This window comes from Copadichromis virginalis, linkage group LG20 (genome assembly GCF_057382275.1).
Source record: "Copadichromis virginalis isolate Kocher_CV1m ecotype Utaka linkage group LG20, C_Virginalis_male_GT1.1, whole genome shotgun sequence".
Classification (NCBI taxonomy): domain Eukaryota; kingdom Metazoa; phylum Chordata; class Actinopteri; order Cichliformes; family Cichlidae; genus Copadichromis; species Copadichromis virginalis.
In genome coordinates, this window is record NC_140637.1 from 19116313 (window position 1) to 19124163 (window position 7851).

The following is a 7851-nucleotide window of genomic DNA, read 5'->3' on the forward strand; positions in this document are numbered from 1 at the left end:
TGTTTCATTCATATCGTCCCAATCTAGACTGCAGACTAGAGAATAGAGCACATAATAAAGAAGCAAGGGCTCATATATCAACATTAGAATTATACTTTCTCTCGCTATAGTTTGTTTCAGTGCTGTTGGCGTACCATTACCCTGAGATAACCACACTTTAATAGTTAATGCAGCTGTGGGGCCCCCTCTGCATTACAAATGGACCCATCCGTCTCGCCTAGACCCCTGCGGGTGGCAGCACCACAGTCCATCTTCAGCAACTCAAATCATTCATCAATAGGCAGCAATCTGACACCTGCTTACACAGGATACTGAACACTGTGATGTGGTCAGGGCCATAGACGGACATCCTGGTGTCAGTGAGGGGATCTGTCAACTGATATTACTCCAGACACCACTATGGGACTTCCCAGCTACAACAGCTGGATTGCAGGCTCCAAGCACAATCGGCTTACCTAGCCCGTCTTTTTTCTAACCTGTCTAGACACAGAGCAAGAACAAAGAAACTGATGTGTTATTTACCAAATGAATGCATCGTATAGTTAAAGGGGTATTTAAGACGTCAAAGTCTATTCACAGGTTTGGGGTGACTATTACTGGGTATGTGAAAATGTTTGTCTTTTGTGGGCGCTCCAGAGGATCACAGTTCAGACTGAAAGCTAAAGTTAGAGCGTGCGGCGTTGGAAAGATGTGAGTTTACCAGACCTTTGTAGCCTTCTTCTTATTTATGCTTGAGGCTAGAAGCTTGAGGGTTGGTGAGCTGCCACCAACACAATGGAATTACTGACCGGTGTTAGTAACTGGTCTGCGGGGCTTGTGGGCGTCAAGTTAATGTCAAAAAATGCTACACTGACATTTATTCTTTTTTAAAGAGTTCAACTTTGTTACAGGGGTGATATTTAAAGGAGGGCTTATTTTATACATGAAATTTGATTTATTTGTACAGTTTTATTCTGTGGTACTGGAAAAAAAAATCAGCTCTAATGCTTTCATTGATGGAATGATGGAAAGTGTAGTGAGTTTTTGGAGTTTATCTCACTTCACTGCTGCCTTAATTTTGAGTTTTTGTTTCTTTTAAGTAATTGAAATGGAAAAAAAACGTAATATCTGGGCTACCAATCTTAATGTAATTATAGTGTGTAGACTGTGTTAAAAACAAGAAAAGTCTAAAAAATTCTTTTCCTCTAGATACGTTGGTGATATTTTTAAAATGTCACTGTCTGGCCAGTGTTTGCACATACTAATTCTGTTTAATCTACTTGACAGAAAAAATACCCACGTTCTAATTTACCTGCTGTGGGAATGTCAGTCAAAAAGCAATCAATAAGACAAATGTTAAAGTGACTCAGCTCTGCAGCTGAGCCTACCACCTGTTTTACAGAGGAGTTTGTAAACCTTTTATCCTCGACTGTAAAGCTTGGCGCTTATTTGTTGTTGCGGTCATCACATCAGCACTCTGCCAAGAGAATCTGCTCTCTTTTCCCTGTGGAAATTAAAAAAAACGGCGATAAAACTCGGCACAGATCGCTTCTATAAGTAACCAGCAAAGATGTAGCCTGAGCCAGATGCTTTCTCTGGGGACTGCAGCTACCATGCAGGGATGTGACAGGCACGAAAATGGGCAGGCGGGCTCTTTTCCCTTTTGATCAATCAGGTAAGACAGAGAGGGGTAGCGTGAATTCTGAAAATCCAGATGCACCATCACCAAGGTGACTCTCATCTATTACTCCTTCCAACCTCTCTGAACATATGCTCATCTGTCAGAGTGACAGACCTCCTTTGCCTTCTCTACTCTAGTTGAATTTAAACCTGATGAGGGTCAGCTGAATTAAGCAGTAACCTCATTCTGCTGCACCTGATTGTCATGTCTAGAGGGCAGGCTTTGAACCACAATCCAAACCGTGGATTCATTATTTCACAAAACTTGATGAAGAAATGGGAGCAACCTGCAAAACTGCTTTAATATTGCCAGCCCCTTCAGTTTTCAGCAAATGTCTGCAGCTGCTGATGTGGAGGACAATCTAGGGAACATATTGTCTGAATAAATTCCAGACAGATGCAGGTTTGCTGCAGCTTGTTAATTCCTTAGTGGCAACAAACCTGCTACCTATTAGATTCAGGAGAGGAATCAATGAAGTCAAGGCTAAAGTATTTTTCAGGGTAAGACTACCCCCTGCTGGACATGATAACTAAAGTGCTCGGCTACCGGGAGACTTGTCATGAAAAGCAGAGTGTTTTATCACTGAGAAGTCTTGGGAGTGTATTAACAACACAGCAACACTCTCCTTCGTGGTGAATAGTTGTGGGGAAAAAAGGTGAAGGGGAGGAGGGGTTGGGCATTTTCTAATAAACATTTAATCTTACACAGTGAGACGCATTTTAAATTAAAAAAAAGTTTTAATATTGAACATAAAAGCGCACATAATGTATAAGTATCACCACAAGATGGTGGCAGTTCTCAAGGATGTCACACGTTGTTGCCTCAGTTTGTAAACCAAAAAAATCTGCCCCCTGTTGGCGACATATATTGGTGACTCATATTGCAGATGCTCAAAAACACTCATGTCTTTCATATGAGGGGACTCAATAACGAACTATGGAAGGGTGGTGCAGATATAGTCTAGATTTAAAAGCACTCACCTTATTATTATGTTTTAAAAAATCTCTCAGCACATAACTGCTGGTAGCTGTCAGGGGGCTGCTCTGAAGCTGACCCTGTCCTCTTGCCTCACTCTGGCTCCGGGAGATTAAAAAAAAAACTGCCTTTAGGGTTGAATACATTTTTAAGTTAAAATAATAAAACCCAGTTAATGCTTGCTTTGAGTGTTTTGTATGGTCCGCTTTAGGTATAGTATGTATTTATATGCTATGATTAGGTGGACTGGGTGTGAGTCAACCCACTTCAGGAACTTTAAAAAGAAAAACCGGGCGTATTTGCAGGTTTTTTCCAAGCTGTTGATTCCCATGGAATGACAAATAAAAAATAAATATACCGCATAAAAAAGTGACTTATAAACGTACCAAGGCTGCCAAAGGAAGTTTCAAATATGGCATTAAAAAATGTCAAACGTTTGAGTCACAGTATGACTGATCCGCCCGTGTCCATCTCAGGATGTGGAATTGAAACCATTTGAAAGAGAAAGTGGAGCGCTGAGTCAGTGACCAACTTAAGGAGTTGAAATAAGGTATTGTAAGAACTCCTATTATGATTTCCATATAGGAGTATCACATTAATACAGAGCTGTGTTCACTAAACAAGCAGCACGCACTACTTCCGTCTGTTTGTGTGAGTCAGATACTACTCATGAGCGGACTGAGCGGCCCCCGACCCTCCGCCCACTAACCTCCATCCGCTCCCTCGTAGAAACACACCCACACACATATTCTCCGCCCACCTAGCCTTTTCCTTTTCCCCTCCCGGTGGATTTTCTCTCTCCTGCCCTTCTTTTTTTTTGCCCCCTTCATCTCTTCTTTGGGGAATGAGAGGGAGGATGTGAGTGGCGTGTGTGTATGTGTGTTAGTCATGTTCAGGCTCATCCAGGGCCAACAGCAGCACAAGCGGGGGAAACCCAGGCACAGGCAGGAATAGGATGTTTTGTCCACATCTGTTAGTTGGTTTGGCTGGATCACTTGTGGTTTACAAAGCGCCTAAAAATGGATTGCTAGAATGAGCTAGAGAGCGTGCCGAAGGGGAAGACAGATGAGCAAAAAGGGGGTGCGGGGGCAGGAGGACATGGGGTGGGGGCGGGGTGAGCATGCCAAAGTGGGCCAAGACCCCCAACCCCCACCCTCCAAGGGTCAATAGGATTCTCAAACTCTGCTGCAGAGTTCACAAGCAAGCAGACGTCTCTGAAGAGGGCGTCTGATGTGGAAGTGTTTGTCTCTTCCAAGATTCAATTAGTGCTGAAATTCAAGCTGGCTCCAAGTTTGTTTTGTGCTCTCCTTCTAGTCATTCTGGCTTCTGGGGATCATCAGATACACTTATGCTCCACGTTTATGCGATGTGCTGACACTGAAATATGGTTTAAACCTGTTTAATTCCTAAAAATACACAAGGAAACAAATTAGATTTGCTAAGATGATAGTTTTGTGGAAAGATGAATTCTTATTACAGCTTTGCCCTGACTATTTATTTATTCATCCAGGGAATCCCTGCATGCACGCAAATTTAAAAAAAAAAAAAAACAAAAAAAAAAAAACCCAAATAGATAGATAAAGTTGTGTTAATGCCTGGAAATACTAGTTTTTAATGAATAAACACATTGGAGAAATTTTTACATGGTCTTTTTTTCAGATGCACATAACGTATTTAATTAATAGAAAATGTTATGCAAAGTCTTAAGTGCCCCTCATTTATTATATTTTTTGGGAAAATATTAAACACATGCAGCACTTCATTTAAACATGCAAACGTAAATGGGAATACATCAGAATTTATTAGGCAAAAACGTAGTTTGTATGAGTGCGAGTGTCAATATTTGGTATGACCACTTTTATCATTCAATAGAGCCTGACAAGCCTTTTTGTAATTTCTTTAAGTAGTCTTCAGCCATAGTTCTCCCAGCTTCTTGAAGGACATTCAAAGCTCTTCTTTGGATGTTGCCTGCCTTTTGTTCTGTTCTCTGTCAAGATGATCCCAGACTGCTTCAGTAATTCAGGCCTCCGGGGAGGTCAGTCCATGGTAAATGGCCTGTATTTATATAACGCTTTACTAGTCCCTAAGGACCCCAAAGCGCTTTACATATCCAGTCATCCACCCATTCATACACACATTCACACACTGGTGATGGCCCTCTGACCACCACCAGTAGGCAATGGGTGAAGTGTCTTGCCCAAGGACACAACGACCGAGACTGTCCAAGCCGGGGCTCAAACCGGCAACCTTCCGATTACGAGGCCAACTCTTGAGCCACGATCGCCACATAACTGATAGGGTTCAGCTGTGTGTTTTTCTAGCTAGATATGCTTTTACTGCATTGACAGTGTGTTTGGGATCAATGTCATGCTGAAAAAGGAAGCTCTATTGGATGGTGGATGAAAGATATAATGACATTTTTCTACATTTATAATTCCACCAATTTTGACAAGATGTAAAACACCATAGGTTTAAGTGCAGCGCAAACCATGACAAAGCCTCTACCATGTTTTAAAAATCACTGTAAGCAGTCACTATTGTACATCTCTCCTGTCGTCCTCTCTAAATATTGATAATTATTTGAATCAGACTTTTCAAACTTAGGTTCATCGTGCCATGAGTCCTGTTACCGCTAATTTTTAGGCTGGTTGATTCCCATTTCCCTTCCTTAAGAATAACCTCTTGACAGCCATTCTGCAGGATTTATTTTCTTATTTCTTATGGAAATGACTTTTGGATACTGTTCATCTGCTGTAGACAGTTTTGTAGACCTGGTACTTGTTTTATCCTCTACTTGTGCAGTTTACTCAATTTCTTTGAGGTTTATGTTGCGAAACGTCAGGTGTTTATCTAGTAGCACCTTGTTGGTGTAAAAATGCTATTATTGGTATTTTTAACATGTTATTTTTAGCATTTGCAATAGGATGCTACAATAAATTGTATGAAGATACAATTTAAAATTGGTTCATCCCTTGAGTTAGATGATGCTTTTATGCTTGAATGATTTATAGGTGAGCGTTAAGTGGCTTAACAAACAGATTTCCGATGGATGGATGGATGGATGGATGGATGGATGGATGGATGGATAGATGTTTATGTTTAAGAGGGTTTAAATTATCATGAGACGGGTCAGTAAAGGTGCACCAAAGACATAGAGGATACCTGGCAGGTTGATGCTATCACACCCTTTTTAATTTTGTCTTTACAGGCAAAAGTAAAACCAAAGTTGCAAAGGCGCACATGCTTTGTTTTGTTTTTTTGTTTTGTTAGTCCCCCCCCCCCCCCCCCCGTTTTAAAATCCAACTATTTTACATCTCAGCTAAATATAAAGATAAAGCAATCATTTGCTTTTCACCATTACTAATCAGTCACAATATCCACTCCCTAAATCGGTCTCCAGGTGGTGCCAGTGGTGAGAGTGACAGCATTCTACACACACACACACACACACACACACACACACACACACACACACACACACACACACACACACACTCACACACACACACACACACGCAGAGAGAGAGGGAGAGAGAGAGAACCTGTCTCCATCCACATACTGAAGGGTGGGTATGCCAGAGATTTGTGGGGGATGGGCCTGAAGTAGATACGAAGGAAGTGAATAGACTGAGAAATTGAGAGGGAAGGGGGTGGCATGCAAGGCAAGCACATGCTGAGCAGAACATTGGACTCATTGAGAAAAGCGCTCTCCATTCATGCTCTATCCAGTGCCCTATTCACCAAACTCCCACTCTCCTTGTCATATATGTACAGTATATTGACATGCATGTGCTCTCCGCTCATAACAAAGCCTTTGGAGTCTGAGTCATTTGATATGTGCGTTTGCTGTAAGTTACTTGAGATCTGCCATGACCTAACAAACAGAGAGGTAGAATACACACAGAAGGCGGCGAAAGGTCCCCTTACCAGCACTTTAAGGTCCCACTGCATTTTCAGAAATCTGTTTTCAATTGGATAGTAGCAGACCCATCAACTCCACATGGGTAGCTCATTTACAGGAGAACCCCCTGTGCGAAAGTGGGCTACTGTTGCCTACTACCTACTGGAAGCCTAGGTTGTTTTATCCGCATTCTCCACACCCATGCAATCAACATCAGACGTTTGTCCATTTCACGGGAGCAACATGAAAGGTCGACATATTTAACTATAAGAATAAAAGAGCAGTAGCAGTAAGGGAGTTTTATGGCTCTTGCATGCGCTTACTCATGGAACTCCTCTATGGGTGGCATATTGTCAGGATGGGATAACTGAGTGGCCTTGAACTCAGATTAACGTTTTCTGAAATACAGCGACAGCTACTGCCTGTTCTCAACAGGTACAACGCAACGCTACAGTGATATCATTGGAAAAATGAGTGAATAACATAAAAGCAATATTTTGTGGGGGGGTTTTAAATGTGGCTAATATTATTTTTTATCATTAAGATAAAGCCATCAGTGAAATATTAAAAATAATATCCAAATGTTGGAATTTTTTTTTGAAAAAATAAAATACAAATAAACCCCAAATGCTTAATAAAATTAAAAGTCGTTTTAGGGGGGTGTTTTTTGTCATGGTAAATGGCACATAACACAACCCTATACTATATTATTAACCATTAAATATTTAAGATGAAGGAAAAAATTAAGACAAAGACATACTTTTATTTAAATTTAAAAATATGGAAATTAGCTAATAAAAAACTCAGCTCAACAAAGTAAAAACAGATAACAAGGGGAAATAGCTTGGAAAGACTAAAGAATGGACGCAGTTAAAAAGAAAATATAAAGAGATTAATACATTTAAATATGATACAACAAAGAGAATATTTAAATTTTAATTTATTAATCTCTTTATTTTAACATAAAATGTTGTCTCAACAGATAGAGGCATTTCTGAAACATAAGAAACTGTACCGGGATCACAGCATCACATCCATGTTTTACAATGTTATTTGCACAGAGGTTTATGCAGGTGAACTATTTACATGCATCACATTGATATTACAAACCTTAAAACACATAGAAGATCAGCGTAGTACTGTACCTAAGATCTAAAACCAGAACTGAATTATTTTATATTATATTCTGCAATACAGAGACAATTTTGTACATTTTTTCCCACTATATTATGATGATATTCATTTTGTTGTTAAACAAACGCATTACTGTGTTATTCATTTAGTAAATATTTAACTTTTCATTTTAATGCATTAC